Source organism: Pinus tabuliformis, chromosome 2_1 (assembly GCF_031772625.1).
Source record: "Pinus tabuliformis cultivar Carrire ecotype Pingquan chromosome 2_1, CPIR1, whole genome shotgun sequence".
Taxonomy (NCBI): domain Eukaryota; kingdom Viridiplantae; phylum Streptophyta; class Pinopsida; order Pinales; family Pinaceae; genus Pinus; species Pinus tabuliformis.
Window position 1 is genome coordinate 71,488,955 of NC_142299.1, and position 20,773 is coordinate 71,509,727.

Sequence of the window (20,773 nt, forward strand, 5' to 3'; positions counted from 1 at the left end):
CATGCACCACATTGATAAAACAAAATTTAATTTGCTTTTGGATTGAACATTATAACCCAAGTGGCAAGGATTGATCATTTCCAATTTTGTTGTAACCATTAGTGTTACTGATGGTATATTCCTAATTCACCTTCACTCAAATCTCATCGAACTTCTTGGAACTGCATTGCTACAAACCTTTGAGCATTTGAACACTTGAACATTTTAGGTTTTTCTTTGGGACACATCAACAGTCAATTCTTGAGCAAGTCTAAAACTGTGATTGAAAAGAGATCATGTCGAAATTCTAAAACACATATTAAGTACTAAAATTTATAGAAGAAATGCGGACAAAATTTCTTTATTCCTACAAATTTAACCTTGAACCATTATAAGAGAATTACGAGCAATTAGTGTAATTGTACAACCAAAAGAGGTGGATCATCTGCAGTGTGCACATGCACCACATTGATAAAACAAAATTTAATTTGCTTTTGGATTGAACATTATAACCCAAGTGGCAAGGATTGATCATTTCCAATTTTGTTGTAACCATTAGTGTTACTGATGGTATATTCCTAATTCACCTTCACTCAAATCTCATCGAACTTCTTGGAACTGCATTGCTACAAACCTTTGAGCATTTGAACACTTGAACATTTTAGGTTTTTCTTTGGGACACATCAACAGTCAATTCAAAGCCTTACGAATGGCTTTCTCTCATTCTTTTTCTCCTTTCGTACATATATAATTTCTCTCCCCATCCAAATCCATTAACTAGTATACTAAGTCTGCAAATAACAGTTTGGGGATTCACTTAAAACTTCAAGAAGCACCTTCAAAATGGATGCTTTCATGCCATTCGCAGGCAATTCAAAGCCTTTCAACAAAGCCTCCAAAAGGTTCAGAGGCAGTCTGCAATTCCAAGAAATAAATTTATGGCATAGAGATGATGTCAAACAAGTCCAGGACTGTTAAAATTTTAGTTTGATTATCTCAGACAGTCTTCTTCGTAGTACCAGGGTCAAGCAAGTCCATGACTGTTGGAACTTTAACTTGTTTAACTCGGACAATCTTCTCAGCAGTCCCAACGTGTATGTTGAAAATTAGCAGCTATGGGATGAATTTCCTTGAATAAAATTTCATTTCTGACCTTTCTAAAGTGATTTTCTAAAAATAGAAAGTCATGTCTACCTTTGCAACCATGACTTTCCATTAATAGTAAATCATCTTCCATCAATTTGTAATCATATATATATGATGGAAAACCACTTAACTTGTCATTGATCAATATCAATGGTTTAATTAACTTTATCATCAATTGTTTAATTAATTGTTTAAGTTTCCGGGCAAGGAGGCGAGGAAGCAGGGATACACAGGAGCAGCCTATGCAAAAGCTCCCCACCAATTTTTAAGAAACGTGGGGGTATGTCAGGGTCTTTAAAACGAAAAGCTGCAAAGCATGTTCATTGATATCATTATCATATAGATTATAATCATACACCATACATGTAAGTTTGTAATGTATGTTTGTAACTGTACATTGTAACAACTAACTTACTAACAATGCACAATGAAAATAAATTATAAAATTATAAATGTTTAAACTTTAAAGTTTTAAACTTTAAAGTTTAAACCATATTGATGTTCCACTTCCTACTATGAACATTGAATATTGAAATAAAATTATTAAAGTCAAGTCTTATACATCAAGAGTCAAAATTTTACAAAGTCAGAATAACACAAGAACATCAACATATCAAAAGATAAATGAGCATAGTTTTGCTCAAGGTAATGCCCCGCTAGTCTATGCATCCAGTTGCTGCATGAATAAATCAAGATCAACCATATCACCATCAGAATTTCAATCACTTGCATTCTCAAACATGCTAAGTGGCACACCAACCAACCCCATTTGTGTCTCAACAAGTCTCTCCTCCATATCTACCTGTGCATCATCCTATGCTGAAGACGTAGGGGATTGTGCACAACAACTAACTTCTCAGCTCTTTTAGAGATAAGTTTGTTCCTCTTGATAGAGTGGATGAAGCTATATATGGACCAATTCCTCTCTACTGCAAAGAAACTAGGAATCTGAGACAACAAACGCATAGCTAGATGTTTGAGCTCTAGAGCGCCATCCCCATGCATCCTCCACCAACCAATCGGGTCATCTTGGGCTATATCTATGCGATGTGCCCGAGCACCACGTGTTGAAGGGGCCACTAAGAGATGCAAACTAAACAAATTGTCTTTGAAATCTTGCCCCCTCCTTCTCATTGTACATCTTTGCAATTGCATCTAGGAAGCCATTTTTTACCTCAGGATCATCAATAGGAGGCACCCTCCCAGGGCTTTATACATACCATTTTGGGTTTAATGCATATGCTGCCATGTGCAAAGGTGTGTTCATGTGATCCCACCTACACTGAATGATGGGTCAAATCTGGGATGCATCGAACTCTAATGAGGGCTCCCTCTGCTAAATGGTTGACTTCACACCACCCAACATGCTATCAAAGGTCTCAGATTTCTCCAAGACTAGGAGGATCAGAATCAGTGGAATGAATGACCTCAACAATAGGGCCCAAGAATGACACCAAATAAGAACAATCTGCCCACCAATCATTGTCCAACACCTGAAGCCTGACCTTCTTCCCCATATATGTCTTTGATTCTGACCACCATCCCCACTCTGAACTCACAACCAAGGATTGTAGAGGTGCTTGTACCTCTAGCATCCTCTCAAATAAGAGAAAATAGCTAGCATATCTAGTATTAGTGGGCTTGACAAATTCCTTCTCGTGTGAGCCCTATACATGCGCAAGGAGGTTTGGTGGTTGTAGATAAACATCTACACATCTCTTGCAATTGTCACCAAGTCTGATATTCGTTGAATCTTGCCAATGTCCTTCAATGCATTATTGAGTGCATGCACACAACAAGGAGTCCAAAAAATATGTTGATACCTGCTTTGAATTAATAACCCAGTTGATCTACAAACTGTTGTTGCATTTGTCACAACCTGCACCACACTATCAGGCCCAAAATCCTCTATAGCTTCTCAAAGAAGCTCAAATTGGAAAGAAGATGCATCCTTGTGCTTTCCAGAATAGTCAACGACTTTAAGAAAGAATGGACCTTCTAAAGATGTCACTATGATGTTGATTAGTGGGTGTTTTCGGATGTCGGTCCATCCATCCATAACAATAGAGCAACCAAACCTCAACCATGTTTGTCTCATTCTCTCTTTTTGCACATTAAATTTGGACACTTGTCTATTTAAAATTGTTGTTCTTAGCTTATGCTCTCCTGGTGGTACATATGAAGGCCCTATTCTTGCAATTGCTTGGACCATTTCCTTGTAATAAGGTGAACGAACAACATGGAAGGGAATTCCATTGGCAAAAAGAAATTTTCCAATTGCATCATCCGTGTCATCTCGATCTAGAACATTCTACATCCCACACACTATAGCACCCATTGCACAAGAACGAGATGCACCAATACAAACCTTTGTCTTTTTTTATGAAGCATTGGATGGAGGCATATTTGTGGATGGATCAACATGTCTGCTAGAAAACAGTCATTTTCCAGTGGCTACCCTTTCTAGCCTCCAAAGTTGCTCTCTTTGAGCTAAATTTAGGTTCTTTGAGGGACACATATTAACTCCTTTACCTGTAATAGCCAAAAAATATGTTGCTTCACCCTGGTATAGCTGCCAACAAAGTGGTGCCCACAAATATTGCAGACCTAATCACGTAAGCCACCACCAACTTTTCGATTTTTTTTCGGAAGTCTGGTTACACAGATTAGAAGTTTAGAGGATTAAATGTCCCCATTTGCAAATTTTTCTAGAACTCTTGGTGGGCCTTCGGAATCTACACCATGCAAAGGCTTACTCTGATTTCCAGTTCCTGCCCTCCTACGACTGCTTTCAATTTCTGTTTTTTCATGGGCATCATGTGGCTCACTACCACTGTAGTTGTTGGCACTGTTCCCATTGTTCCCAAAATAACTCATGGTTGTAAGTTTAATGTAACTTGTAGGATGCAGCCTACAACAAGGGTTCCGATTTATTGTTTAAATTTAAATTTTATTTTTAATAAAAAATTATCACATATGCATATTGATACACGATGAAAAAAAAATTAAAATACAAATTTACTATTTAATATTTACACAATCAACAATGACTGTTGACTGTGTAATACTAACACTATACAGTGTGAAAATTGAAATTCAAAATTTACAAAAAAGGTTGTCACTGACTTTATTCAAAAATAAAAATAAAAAAATGAAAATTTTAACATTTACAAAAAAATTAAAAATACAATGACAATGTTGCCTACAACCTACAGGTAATAAAAAATTTAAATTCACGAAAAAAAATGTGAAAATAAAATAAAATACAGTGGTAGCCGCACTCATTGTGGTTAAGCGACAGACTCCGTCACCTTAGAGATGCGAGGTGTGATGGAAGCGATGGGTGTCGGCACAAATGTGGAATGAACAATGAACTCGTGAAATTGAAATCCTCCAGCAACTTTCAAATGAAAAATGAACTCGTAGAATCTTGTAACGGCTCCTAAAGTTCGAACTCCTCTAGCAGTGATGGTGGCACAGGCACAAATGGAACACTGTTACAATCGTTGGTTGATGGCGGGTTGGATGGGTTGCAACAATGCTCAGTAGCGATGGTCGATGGCAGGCTTGATGGTTGCAACGACACCCAACAACAATGGAATAAAAATTAAAATGAAAACCTAAAGGCCAACGCAAATCATATTGTCATTTTTAAATTTATGATTTAATTTATTTTTTAAAAGACGATTTTTGGGGAAGGAAACGACCCCAGGCGTCCCCGTGCAACCCCGTTTCACGGATTCGACCCCAATTTTTAAGGAAACACCCCCTCCCAATATTCCTTGTGTACCCTACTTTTTGGGAGCATGGGGAAACGACCCCCTGTCATCCCCAAGTCTCCAGAGCGCGAGGGAGCTTGGAAACTCAACCCCTAGGCAGGGGGACGCAACCCCATGGAACATTGTTATTATTATTATTACTATTATCCTCTTTATGATATTATAATTTATTATATTATTATTACAAAATAAATTCAAGTCTCTCAATCATGTCATATGTAACTCCCCTCATTAAACACATATGTTACTCTCTCTCTTAATGGATTAATTTTTCTCTCTCTTTAATGCTCTTACACTCTCTTACATGATTTAATGACTCGCCATAAAAAGATTCCTCTTACACCTCTTTAATGCATAAGTTACACTCCTCTCCTTTATGACATAATTTACACTCCTATTTTGGCATATGTAACTCCTCAAGGCAGAGGAGTTACTCCGTCATGAATTCGACCTACTTGCTCTTCCTATATATTTGTGCCTCTCATCCTCACTTGACACATTTGTGCTTGTGAAAGGAGAATTCAAACATGAGAAAGAGAGAGTTTTAGAATCTAGACTCTAGAGGAAGATTGAGAGAGAGTCTTGAAGAGCAAGAGTAGATCTTGAAGAGCCAAAGTCATTCAGTGCTTGCATCAGCTACTGCTATCAGAGATCTTCAAATTTGGGTGAACTTCTTGATTCTCTCATTGTACCTTGTATCTTTACTAAACAATTGGTTGGGTTTTACCCTTGTGGATTTTACCCTGGTCATTGACCTAACTTTTCTGTCTCATTGAGTTCTTGGTTGTCTTCCTTTACGCATATGGTTTATGTTCTATCTAAAATTACTTAACATATTTTGCAGTGTAAAGAAGTTCTAGATTTAAGTGATTGTAGCAACATAAAACATGAGAATTTCAACATGGTATCATAGCTTTGGTGAAGACAAACTCAAGAGGACAAGCTCCATTTCCAACTCTCTTTCTGATGAAATATAGCTTGTTGTCCACTCCATTTCCAACTCTCTTTCTGATGAAATATAGCTTGTTGTCCACTCCATTTGCAGCTCTCTTTCTGCTGAATGATAGCTTGTTGTTCGCTCCATTTTCAACTCTCTTTTTGCTTAAATATAGTTTTTGTTGTCCGCCCCATTTGCAGCTCTTTTTCCGCTGAAATATCTCCTGTTCCTTCTATTTTCTACTTATTTTCTGCTAAAATTCCTCTTCCCTTCTGCCACTGAAATATCTCATTTACAGCTGAAATATCTCTTGTTGTCCCTTTCTATTTGCTGCTGAAATTTTGAGCAAATCAAGATGTCTTCATCCTACTTTAAAAATGAAGAGAAGTTGGTTGACGCTTCAAACTTCTTCCCTTGGAATACTAGATTGGATATTACTCTTGAGGAACATGATGTTTTAGAATATGTTGAAGGAGAGGTAGCAGAACCAGCGGAAAACTACAATGCTACTATCAAAGCCAGATACAAGAAAGGACAGGTCAAGGCTGAAAATATTATCCTTGACTCTCTTGGATACCACCTCATCACTTATGTTTCCAATTTGAAGAAAGCCAAAGAAATGTATGACAACCTGATTGGAATGTATCAAGTGAACAACTTGAGTCAAATTCTTGTTATGAAGAATCAACTGAAGGATGTTAAGATGAACAGAGGAGAAACCATTCAAGCATACTTCATGAGGATATCAAAAATCAAAGGTCAGCTGTCAACTTCTGGTGAAGTTGTTTCTGATAAAGAACTAGTCTTGATTAAGCTTGAAGGTATTCCTTCTTCTTGGGAAACTTTTATTACTACAATCCGTAATAATGACAAGTAATGATGAGCTCCTGGGAACGAACAATCAAGAAGTCAGAATGATTTCCAATGGGAGGATTGCCAAGCATGAGGAGGGAAAACCTACTGCCTTTGTGGTAAAAAGAAAGAAGAAGAAAGGAAGAAGAGGAATCCGCTATTCGAGAAAGTTTTCTCCCAACAACTATCACAAGCATGACCACCATGCTCGTGACTATTCAAAAAACAAAAGAGCATCAAAATCCAACTTCAACAATCGTTCCAACAAATCTGATTACATAACTAAAAGAGAAGCTCCCTCTCCTTGCAGAGGAAACTATCATTCCTCAAGGAACCAAAGGTATGATAATAATGCAGCCGAGACTCAATCGAAGTACTTTCTTGTTTCTTCTCTTTCTAGTTCATCTCCAACAGATTCTTGTAATAACTGGCTCGTTGATAGTGATGCTTCAACACACTTTACTGGTTACAAATAAGTACTCTCTAATCTAGTTATGAGGAAGACATATTTGAAAATCATTCTTGGAGATAACTCTACATATCCCATAACGGGATCTACTTCTATTTCTTTCCATCCAGATCAAGGTAAAACTTTGACTTTTCAATAAGTTTTATAGGTCTCTGGTTTAAAAAAGAATCTTGTCTCCATATCAGCCCTAGAAGATAAAGGAATGAAAGTTGCATTGCTAAATGGTAAAGTTCTCACTTGGCCATGGAGATCGAACATGAGAGATGCCCTCACTCTCAGATCTAGATGTGAAGGTCTATACAAAATCAATAGAAGACCTCTTCATGCACTAATCCATGACATCAATCATCAAAGTGAACACTTCATGTGAGAAACACAGTTTTCGAAACGCCGAAAATCAAATCTGATCATGATGGCGTTTAGCAATGATGTGCAAGCACAAAAGCAAGTGAAGGGACCATTCCATTCAAGCAAAAGTAGAACTAGTAATGTATTGCATCTTGTACTTTGTGATTTATGTGGACCAATGCCTATAACTTCTTGGTTACTTCTATTATATTATCATTTTGGATGATTTTTCTCGCAAAACATGGATTTATTTTCTAAAAAATACAAGTCAAGCTTTTAACGTATTCAAAGATTACAAAGCTCTAGTAGAAAACCAAACTGGAAGGCATATCAAAATTTCAGATCTGACAATGGAGGAGAGTTCACTTCCAATGATTTCACTGACTTCTGCAAAGAAGCCGAAATATAAAAAGAGACCATCTTACCATATAACGCAGAACAAAATGGTGTGGCTAACAGAAAGAATAAAACTATCATGGAAGCAGTCAAAGCTATGTTGCATGATCAGAAATTCCCAAAAAGTTCCTAAGGGGAGAGACTATGAACACAATGTTGAAATTTCTACGTCTGACACATCAAAAATCCCTACTGCATTATCTGGTTTATTATCTCCTACTCGTTCTTTCCATTAACAAGTTATTTATAAATATAAATACAGAAATAAACACAAATGCAGCCTTAACATATATACATATCAACAACTGAAATAACTGAGATAATCACACAAGGACACTGTTATTTTTGGACAATCGTCTCTGGAAAAACCCAATGCGGGAAAACCAGTGCAGCAGATATGATGGTTTTATTATTATGTAGTTTTCTAAATATAACTAGGGTGCCAGAATTGGCTCACCCTTCAAAGAATTTCCTATGCAAAAGTACCTCTCCTTGGACACAGATATTCCGGTTGATCAACAACCAGATGATTGATCCCACTGCAACTTCAACAGTTCCTTAGCTAGACATTGAAAGCTGCTCCAAGCTTCTCGATCACTGCAACTTCAACAATTCCTTAGCTTGACAATGAACGCTGCTCCAAGCTTCTCTCTGGAATTGTGTCACCTTCCAAGGACTGCGTCACCCTCTTCTACTCTGTGTCTGCCTTCCAAGGCTCTGTGTTGTCTTTCCGACACTTTCTCTGCCTCTCTGATATGTATTCTCGGCCTTCTGTCGAATTGCCCCTCATTGAAACAGATCACTAACTCGATTTCTCAGCAAACCCTGCCTTAGAAAATCGAATTCATGATCAACTTGGTGTGTCTCCAACTGACCCTCAAGCCTCCTCTTATACTTTTCCTGTTGACAAATCAACGGTAGAGATTAAATCCCTAATCAATGGCTAAGATTAGAACTAGCTTGATCCTCGTCAATTAGAACTTTCTCACCCATATTTATTAATACACATTAATATTTTTATTTTGCTAAGTTTAGACATAGGAACCTATTAAAAATATTAATTATTTTAATAACTCCTCATCCGGGTGGGATTTCTCCAAACGATTTTTGGGTCTTGGAGATATCATGTGCTTTAGCCTCTCCACCAATTTTCAAGGCTAGAGCACATACAATGCTACCCAAAATTAACACTCCCTCTTAGCGAGGAATGTTCTCTAGCAATGCTTCACCATAGAAGCATCACACTAATCCTTCGAATTGGTCCTCTGTGTTGATGCTTGGCCTGCTGCCCCACATCCACTGCACTGCTACCCATGGCACTGCCACTGCCACTACTACATCTGTACTGCAGCTCCCTCTCAAACTGTTGCCCATAGCACTGCCACTACGAACTGCGCCACTGTAACTCAGTTACCGAGAAGTAAGTAACTGACTTCACCCAAACACAGAAATCCTGGTCAGTTTGGAAGCCCTCATGATGCTGAAGCTACCTCTACTGCTACCTTATGCTCCCTCTGCTGCCATTGCGCCGTTGCAACCTCTTATGTGCGTCTTCAACTGCTGCAACCTCCACTATGCTGCTACAGACTTCTACACTCTAGCACTGCCTTCTTGCTCCATCACACCTTGCTCCGCCAGACACCTATCATCATGCTACTGCCTTTAAGGGCTCCCGTAGCCGGATGTGATCCAAGAGCTTGGGCACCTCAAGGATCCTGCCCCTAGTATGTAGTCCTCCTGACTAAAACTCGATGTCTCCCCAACCTCTTCTCTAGAGGTGCAAGAGCACTCATGGCATGATCGTCATCAGTATCGACCTCTTTCTTCGCCTTAGCTGGTGTTGCCTTTGAATCAGAAGCCTCTTCCTTGTTCTTCTTCCTGAGACATAGGGATGCATAATGTCTGAGCGCCCCACAACGGAAGCACTTCACCTTGGAGATGTTCTTGTTCTTCCTCTTCCCTTGTTGTCCCGCAGATGCTAGAGCCACATCCTCCTCCTCTTTCTTGATTCGACCTCCCTTGCCACTACTCCCCGCCTTGGTCATTCTCCTCATCTCTTCCCGGCGAAGCGCTACCCACATCTCCTCCCAACCAAGAAGAGTAGCCCTGCCCAAAATACTTTGGACAAATGTCTCCCACTCCTCGGAGAATGCATTCAGGGTAGTCCTAACCATAAATTCTAGATCTGGTATAGACCCCACGGAAGTAAACTGGTCATGAATCTCCTGCAACCTGAGAAGGAATGTATCTATTTGCTCTCCCTTTTGCATCGGATATGACGCTGATTCTCCAATAGCATCTTTCGCTACACAGAAGAACCTTGGCATAAGGTGGTCAGGGTATCCCACATCTCCTTTGTTTTGTTCTTCTCAGCAATATGTGGTATGACATGATCTTTGACCCTGTCAAGGATCATGCATTTCGCCCTCACCATTGCATCCTCATACTTCTCGTTCTCAATTGGGTCAACTGGGATGGCCACAGTTTACATCACATTTACTCATGAATGATCACATAATGAAAATAGCAATATCCAAAATCAACCACGAGAAATTTCTATTTTCTTGTCTCGTGCTTGATTAGGAGTCTCCTCCTACATAGTCGAACGACTTTAGTGCTCTTGATTAAATACAAGTTCCATACCCTAGTACCCTAGTTTCTCTTGATTATTGGGAGTCTCCCTTGCATAGAGGGACTAGTTCTCTTGATTAAATACAAGTTCCATACCCTAGTACATGACCAAATCCAATGGAAACATTGCAATCCCCCCAATCCTGAAATCCTGAAAAACAGATAAGTCTGCTGGATTTTGAGTGAGATCTAAAATTCTACTTTCTCCATATGAAATCCAATGAGGGTGAAACCACTCTCAAACATCCTGAATGGAAACATTGCAATCCCCCCAATCCTGAAATCCTGAAAAACAGATAAGTCTGCTGGATTTTGAGTGAGATCTAAAATTCTACTTTCTCCATATGAAATCCAATGAGGGTGAAACCACTCTCAAACATCTTGAGTCATTTCATGGTAATGTTAAAAATTTAAGTAAAAGTGACATTCTCCTTTATCTTTCATTTTCATCCTTTTACTTTAAGAAATTAACATTACCATGAACTGCATATCAACACAAGGGCCATAGGCTTGAACATTACGCTGACCCACTCAAAAAAATCCTTTTTTTTATAACTTGAGAGAGTCATCTAGAAGCATCCAGAATATATTTTAGTCACCCAATAAAAACTTAGAAGCGAACAAAACAAAAAAAAACATCAAGTGTTAACTGGAAACTCCGTCGCACGCCCTAGAAACTCGTTTCCAGCCATACTGGCAATGTTTCCCCAGCGTGAAATGGGCTAGTATAGCCGGAAACGAGTTTCCAAGCTGTCTAGTACGAGTTTCCTCATTTTTTGTTTCATTTCCGGCCGGAAACGGACCCCTGGGAAACGTTTCCTGCAACTTAGGTTAGAAGGTAACTCTTTGAACCAATCCAAAGCATCCTCATTTAATGATAAAACGAAAACTCTCGTTTTAACATCCTCGTGGTTAATATTATGGCACGACTTGCTCACAAAAGGGTTGAAATTTCTAAGGTGAGTTTCGGCACTAACTGCATTGTTACCTAGAAAGACAGGCAACTTTTCGATGGCTTCTTTCGGAATAAAATTCGGACAACCATTAATGTTAGTAAAATTACAAGGAGAGAACAAGTCTTCCATGATGTCTTGCTCACTTAACCTTAGAAAGAGAAAATGGATGTCAGAGAAAGCCTCCTATACAAGATTAGCACGAAGTCTACAAGAAGAATGTTTCAAGCAGAAATCCTTGCAAAATTGAACTAAGTGGAGTTGCCACTTGAACAAGAATCTAACTCCAAAAATCTAAAATGCAAGACCTGAATGTTAGTCGTAAAATCGAGTCAAAGAAATCTTATCCACGGCAATGGCCTAAGATGTACACTTAAATGTGCAAAAAAATTTCAACCCCACAAAGTTTAGTCTTTAAGGCGCAACGCTCAGAGGAGTTGTCACCTATTCCCAACTCTCTTCATTTAAGCTCCCTCCTAAGCAAGCTAGGAGGAGTAGCCACTAAAGATGATTATAAAGGAAAACTTATTAGAAACAACAAGTTCGAGGAGATAAAGGGTAAGGCAATTATGACTCGGTATAACTTGAATTAAGGATTAATTAGAAAGTATAATTATTGATGAGCAATGTAAATACCAAAAGATGGATTCAATTAAATCAATATGGTATTCAATAAGATAAAATGTGATAGACCAATGCCTTATAAACAATTGCTCAGATAAAGATATAACACTTGCAAATGAAAATAATATTTCTAGTTACAAGGATAGCAATGTTGCAAGCCAAGTGTTACTAAAAGAGAGCACAATATTGAAATATGAGCAATAAGATAGAGCTTGCAAGATAAAAAAAACTTGTAATTAAAGAGATGCTAAAAAAAGATAGAACGATATCATAGGCCAATGAGAAAGTATTTCAAATGACAAGTATAAGAGAAATATCATGCAATGCTGCGAGTAAGATGAAATGCTCAAAAATCAACTTGATGCAAAATGGAGAGTGTTAGATGGATAAATGCAAGATTACTCTGTGATGCAAGTGATCCTAGTTGATTTTAAGTTATATGCCTAATCTATGGTGAAGTTTCCCCTCAATTTCTCAAAACTTGGTAAGGACTAGGGTGAATTACAAGAACGGTAGGTCGAGGAGGTGCTTAGTCCATCATTAACAATACCCACCTAGCCTCCTTAACAATCCACGTGCCTTCGTTCTTACAAGGGATCGGTCATGTTTTAACCTTACTCCAAACTCAAATTTATCAAATTGAATGAAATTTAGGGAAGTTGGTCCTAAAATTTCTATCAAGCAAGCTTATGCTTTGAGGTAAATTTTAGAGATGCAATCCTAAATCTAATATGAAAATGAAGTCCAATGCTTCAATGAGACACAATTATAACAAGATGCTCCTAAGAAAGAAATACTAAACAACTTATAATCAAGATCACAAAGTCACAATGAGATCAGCTCATAACAATGACTCAATGAAGCATGTAAAGACCTACTAAATGAAACAAAGAAAATAAACAAAATAACAAATTTGATGAAAATGTTAAGAGCAATAACCCAAATGCCTTAATAGAAAGTGCTCTTAAGGATGCTTCTTCACTTATAATATGTTATGACATATAAAGCAAGTGAGAATTATACAATGAAACACAAGTAAATGATGGCAAATGAGATTGCTAATTAAATCTTAATAGGAAAATCAGAAAATTAGGAAGACTACTTTAATCCAATATACAATTGCGATTAAGACAAGAATTAATAGATCAAATAGCCAATAGGATCACAATAGCAATTAGATAAATGAAGCCTAGATCTAGCAATGAAAAGGTGATGCAATTCCAATAGAATGGATCTAAGATGCAATGATTATCAAACTGAAGCTAATCCAATGAAAGCAAGAAAACAAATTAGAAACTAGATTGAAAGGCTAAGATGACAATGAAAAAAAAACTAAACCATGTTAGTTACTACCACAAGAAATCCTACCTTTTAAATAAGGAGATGGGACACTGTGGGAATAATCCCCAAGCTCCCCTAAGGGAGAAGATTCTTTTATTATTGATATTACAAAGATAGAAACCATTTAGACAAAGAGAAGGGCTCTACAATCTCGAGGAAATTTACAAATATGAATGGAATAATCCCCAAGCTCCTTTAAGAAAAAAGATTCTTTTATTATTGATATTACAAAGATAGAAACCATTTAGACAAAATGAAGGGCTCTACAATCTTGAGGAAATTTACAAATATGAATGGAACCTTATATCAACGAAAACCCCTCCTCAAGTTACAATCAATCAATGAGGAAGTTACAAGGAAAATAACAATGGACTTTGCTTCAAATCTTTGATTGAAAATCCTCAAAAAACCTCCTCTAAACCTCCAAATGCCTGCACCCATCACAAAGACAAAATGTAGTTCCCTTTTCGCTCACTTCCTTGAAGGAAAATGGGCCTCAATAGCTCACGGCCAATCAAGAGACAATAGTCGAAAAAATTAATTTAAAATTTAAAATTTTTATGATCAATTTCTTAAAATTCGAAGGCCTTGGATCCTCAAAAAAATTCGGCAAATCTTAGAAGGTGTCCAAGCCAAGAGATTTTTTGCACAAAAAATGACTCGGTCAAAGGAAAAAGCAACTCCAAATGCTTGCGGCTTTCACAACTAAAGTTTAGAAATTAATCCAAGCCTCCAAAAATAGTTTCTCTGCCAAATTTTGATGAAAATCCCCTTTAAAAAATTTGAATTTTTTTTTTTAAAACACGCAAGGGTTAATTAATTTGTCATCAAGAGAAGAAACAAGCCTCTTTACACTTGTGGCTCAGTAAATTAGTCTAAGAAATGATTGCATCCCTCCTCAAAACATTTCTAATTAAATTTTATAAAGCCACAAAAATTTTAAAAATTAAAAGCCTTCGCGCCAAAAAATGTTGTTGCACATACTATCCGACCTTGTAAAAAGGCGAGGGCTAGAGGGCACAATGACACAGGGTTACCCGCGCACATACCCACAGTATCCATATACCATGCATAACACATTAGTCCCAGGGATTTAACTCACAAAGGAATCAAATCATGAAACCATAAATGGTTAAGGCCCTCTTTTAGTTTCATAAGAAATGATTCATAGACTTACCAAAGTCTACACATTAACCCACCTTTTCCTTTATAATCGGAAATTAATCACCCCGCTCTAAACCTTCTATCGGAACTTTTAAAACTCTCATAACCTTCCTTTAAACCTTCGTAACCCTTAAACCTACATATATAAGATTTACCTTCCTTAACTTTGGTTACATATGGTTTTCACACATAAATCCCTCATCAACGCTATTTTCCCTTTCAAAACCGATTTACAAAGGAAAAATGCTACATAACATACCCTTTTCCACCTTTCATACGACTTCTGCACAAATCCCGAGGTAACCTTTGTCGTTGATTGCAATCGGCTCCTCTCCGGTTCACCTTAATACCCATCCTTCCGCTGCGCCGATATGTGATTATATTACTTCCGAGAATACACTATCGACGCTTAATTCATTACTATCCCGTTTACAAAGGAAACCCGCCAGAACACAGAGCCGGACTTCAAATATCATAAGCCCGCATCTATATTTATGATCGAGTTCGCCTCTTAGTCTATCGCCTTTCCGCTGCGCCGATCTCCATCATCCGACCCCTCTGATCTCCGATCGTCAATTATCAGCTATCGGCGCATCACTTCGTCACCATATTGCAAGTCAGAGTATTAAAGGACTGATGTATTGCAAGTCAGAGTATTAAAGGACTGATGCTATAACACATAAACCTCCGATACGATCATACTCTCGGACCCAATAAGGGTATAGGCCAGCTTTTATAAGTTTTCAGGTCCGGATTATAAATCCGACTATGTTTTGCGCTCATTTTTAGTGTAAACTGGGTTTTACACTTGAGGGACTTAAACTTTGTAAATTACTTCGCCGTCGATCTTGCTCATTCAAATCTGACGGTTGTTGTTTATTTCGAGCAGAGAACGAGCACGAGGTTTAACTGCCCGATAAAGCGGTTTTCCCACACACCCCCGCTGTTACGTGTCGCATTATTAATGGAATCGGAGGACTAACCTTCGATACCACTTACCACTCCTTTGCCGCCCGAAACACCACTTAAGGTTATAAAGCCGCCTTTTCACCAGTTATCTCCCGTGCTCTCCTCTTATGCGAAGACCGTTGATCTTTGAGATCTAACGATTCATATGCACCGATACTTTACTTCTCCGCTCTTCTTTTTACCTAGAATTTACGTTTTTTCTTCGATGTTTCTTTGTGATTTGGGATTTCTTCAAGGTTTCACCTTCTGCCTTCATCGCTCAACTTCTCTGAGCTTCACTATTCAACAAATTCTCACTTCGCTCCTTCTCTCCAGAGCTACACTCTGTCTCTTCGCTTGGATTCAAAGATCCCTTTATGATTCCTCTGAATCATTTGCTCCTCTGTGCGACCTTCAGAACTCTCCCTGCAACCCTGTTATATAACCTACGAATTCATGAGTAATTCATCCATGAAATACTCGTTTCACGCATACTGACACAATCAGGAATAAAACTCTGTATATATATAATTATAAACAAGAGATTACATTCGAGACTCTGTGTCTCGCACTGCCTGATCCTCAACTATTGTGGCCTCCTTTGAGCTCTGCCCGTAGGCTTACATATATGCCAGGAAGTTCTGTTGAACTCATCCTGGTTCGACTCCTAAATCTATTGAACTGACTCCTAAATCCTCTTTGTCCTCTATGTCCACTTCCAATCTCTATTTAATTCCTAAAAGCTCTCTCTCGTCCCTCGAATCATGAACTGTTCTAAGAGTCCTAATTGACTTCTAACTCTTGTCATTTATTCACCACTCATGTTCTCATTTATTTGAGAGCATTTACAACTTCCTCCATTATCTAATTAAATCACTTAAAGGCCTAAATAGTGCATTAACTTGAGACTTAGGAAACTACTTCTCTAAAGCTACATGACCCCCTATGTCTACTTAATTACAATGATTTTCTCTTGGGTTAAATGCTCCTGCATCACACAACAACACCCTAAAATAAAGGCCCATCGGCACCACAAGCTAAGTCTCCTTCTCTTCTTGGATTTTCACCAACAGGAGGAGTCCCAGTATTCCTCACTTGTGATAGATAAGTCAATGACAGGCTTGGAGTGAGGCAAGGTGGCTCACTCAATGGAAACGTTTAAAAATTTGCGAGCTTTGGGAGAAGCTAGTAAGACATTCCACAAAAAACCCCTTGGAAAGATCTTACATGAGACCTAGGGTTGAAGTTTGGTATGATATATGTGTTCATCCAAAGCTAAGGCAGGAGAGAGAAATGACAAGTAATGATTTACTCCAACGAGTACTAAAGCAGAGGCCTTAAAAAAATCCCCAGGTTGTAGGATTAGCTTGTAGAGTTACCACTTGATGTGAAGGCTAGGGTATAAAATTTCTAGAGATTCCACCATAGGAAATCCACCAGAACCTGAGGACCACTAGAGGAGACACGAAGGAAGAGGTCTATCCAAGCAATATTCAAAACACACTCTAATGGATTTCGCACCAAGCCCTCTAGAGGCCTCCTTATCCTTAAAGGGACGAGGAAAAGAGGTGAGAAAGAGCTAAAAAAAATATGATTTATCAATTTCAAGAGTGATCACCAAGGATTAAGACTAGTGCCTAACAATTCGGAGAATTGAGAGAATTGGAGTCAAAGTTTACCTTGATATGGCAACTTCACTCTTCAAGGAGACCTAGAAGGAATTTCACTACCCTTGATGGAAACAACAACAAAATGACTTCTAGATATTATACTTCGGTGACACTTGTAGACGAAGTTTTAAGGATGAAAAACATTCGTTCATTTATTATCGATGAGTAACACATGCAAATTTACTCACTCCTTCCCTCCATTATTCACCTACATAGGGCTTAAATTGTTTGTTGTTATTCATAAGATCAAACCTTAGTAATACATTCCCACCATTTCAAATCACATTTCCTAGCTTTCATTACAATTCCCCCTCACTTAACAACTATCCTCTGTCACCTACCTCATTCCACACATCCCCATCTCCTCTTCATCATCTTTCTTCACACCATTCCACATTTCCCATACCCATAATCCATTCTACCATTTCCCTAGGGTTTTGACAACAACAAATCATGGTAGAAGAAGAACACCAAAGTCAAAGTGAGGAAGAAACACAACAGAGGAGGAAATATAAGAAAGGAGGAAAAATTATCAAATATGAGCCAACCAACACCACAGAGCTCATGGCATCTCCCATCACTGTCACAAGCTTCAAACATATGGGCTGTTTTGAGTTTTGTGATAAGGTGGAAAGAATCCAACATCATTCTGAATTGACCAGACAATTCATCATCAACCTCCATGACAACCAAGAAACCCTTGCCGATGTCACCTTTACTATATCTTCTACTATCATATCAGCTGCTATTGGGATCCCAAATGTTGGGGAAAATGGTTTAAACAAGCAGAATTGGATTATTGCTACTATGAGCCATATATTAAACCCAGCCACAAGAATGAAAGGAGGATTTTTCCTTTCTCTTACCTCCTAGACAAACATGTTCTATGATGAAAATCATCATGAAGTACTTCACATGTGAGGGCAGGTTTTCTAGGCTCTATTCCTATCATATTCGGTTACTCATGCATTTTACAAGAGTCAGAATGCTCAATCTGCCCTATTATCTTCAAGGGGATATCGACAAGATGTCATACATTGCCCGAAGGAAAGATCATGATCATCAAATGCTAGCATATTTCACCATTATCTCATCAAGACGATAGTCCTACACCGCCTTGATCAACTTAACATTGCATGGGACACTTTCATATCCAATGACATTTTCACGGTCCCACCTATTCAGCATGGCCAAGACGCACCTTCATCCTCTCATCCATCCACCTCCATTCCTCCACCTCAGTCCATACAGCATTCATCTTCATTTGATGAGTCAGCCACACCATCACCTCCATCATCACCATTTCACAATCCTATTCATTCACCTGGCAAAGATGAAAGCACTAGGCAAGAGCATATTGAGCATCGTGAGAGCAGCAAGCCCAAAAGGGTTGGTTTAGGTACCTTGGCACATACCTATCAGAGAGGGCATATGCAAGTGTTTGCCCCACTAATTGTGGGAGGGGCCCTGCTTTCTTCATCGACAAAGTAGATACGGAAAGGTTAAGGACGACCTCCTTGAGATAGAGCATGATTTTCAATTAGTTGACTCAGATGAGCATGATGACAATAAAAGCACAACTATTGTCATCAAGGAGAAGAATGTACTCATAGGTGAGCTTGTGGTCAACTTGCAAAGGGCCAAATGGATCGTTTCCTATTTTAAGCAGGAAAAAAGGTAGTTTGAGGTCAAAAATGAGCTCATGGAGGATCAACTCAGAAAGGCAAAGAGAGAGGCTGAAAAGGCTAAGGCCTTACTTGATGAGGCATATGCGTAGTATGGTGAGAAACTTAATGAAGAGGTGCCAAGAAGAAGGCCAAGGACTAGAGGCCTAATGAGAGCTTTGGAGCAAGAAAGGAAAAGGGAGGAAGAACTAGCCAATGAGCTCACCTTGAATGAGAAATTTGCCAAGATGGTAAATGAAAACAGAGAATATTGGCTTGAGAAGGTAAATGGTCATCTGGACAACCACCTAGACAAGGCCAAGAAGGACAATGATATTCAAAGAAGGATGGCGAAGCACTATGCCATGAGAGACAAAATTGCAAGGGCCAAGCTCAAAAGAGCTCATGCAAAAATTGAAGCCCTGACCAAGCAAGAGGAGAAAAAGAGGTTGGATATCCTTGTCGAGGCATCACCCCATGCCTAAAACATATAGCCAGCTGTCAGCCCACCAATTTTGGCCATTTTTTTTAAATTTTGGCAAGATATGTTTTGCTGTGTTTTTAAAAAAATTTGGCACAGTCAACATGGTCAAACGCGCAGCACCATGGACGTTGCGCTCTTTTTTGGAGCATCCAATGAGCAAATGGTCATCACTTTTGGATTCACAATGATGAGTACATGCGCCCTGTACTTTTTCTAAGCATTTGGAGCAAAACCAGTCAGCCAAAAGGGTCAAAAACTACCAAAAAAATCACCTTTTTGCCTCTTTTTTGGCCTGATCGTTGCGCGTTTGAGTAGTCTTGGGAGATTGCAATTTTGGAGGGGAAAATCAAGCCCATTTTGAAAACCAGGGGTAGTTTTGGAAACTAGACAAGATAAGCTTTCCAATGAGCGATCCTAGGCTAGATTTGGACCAGGTCGCTGCTCATTTGACACTCTTCCATTATTTTCCTTGTTTCACTCCAAGTTGGCTTTTACCAGTGGGAATTTCAAGTTTTACTCATGTAATTGATCTACATGATGTAATTATTATGTTTTTACTTTTATCTAGGGTAGATACATCAGTTAAATGGCCTATGTGGCATGTAATGAATCAGTTTGCAATAGTGAGGGCTGAGTCACTTTGACCACCCTACACTATAGCTATAAGTTCAGCCTTTCTTGCAACTGTTGCTCCTCTCATGGATTCGACCCCTGAGCTTAGGATGAGTTGGTTGTAGGCCTATATTATGTATTTTCTTAGTCATTTTATAGGTTAGATTCAATAGGGATGCTATACTAGTGATCAAAGACTATTGTATCAGATTTTGGCAATTTTCAGTAGATGAGTTGCAGCTATTTTTCTGGGATACATGTGGTATGAATGTTTAGCAATGTTTCTTCTTTGTGATCATTTGTATGAATGTTTAATCAGTTCATAAACCATTTCGTGTCTGTTATATGGTAATTTTCAAGTTGATAGGCAGAATACATGCTTTCTCATGCTCTGTTTTGGGAAATTTATCACACTTGGTCCATTTTTCTTTATTTTAGGATGAATACATCTCTTATGCTCTTCCTAACTCCTCATCAGTCTTAAACCATCTCATCAAATCACCTTTTAAGTGTTAGGCCTCATACCTACCTTGCCCCTTTGAATGTCTACAATCATATCTCATTTGCCCTGACTACTCCCTCTGACCTCAATCACTCATCCTTGTGACTACCCAACCAAAATCAAGTCAAATATCGCTCATTTGCCCTGACTACTCCCTCTGACCTAAATCACTCATCCTTGTGACTACCCAACCAAAATCAAGACAAATAACGCTCTGCACTTTACATCTAGCGTAAAACCCTAATCTATCCAGCCCTCTTCCTTGTGATCCTTT

The 20,773-nt window shown here is 38.5% G+C and overlaps 1 protein-coding gene across 1 annotated transcript in view; it reads left to right on the plus strand.

Moving 5' to 3' along the window:
• DML1 (demeter-like 1) overlaps positions 1–20,773 on the plus strand; it is a 291,074-nt gene that overhangs the window by 208,215 nt on the left and 62,086 nt on the right. The gene's annotated exons all lie outside the window — the stretch shown is intronic.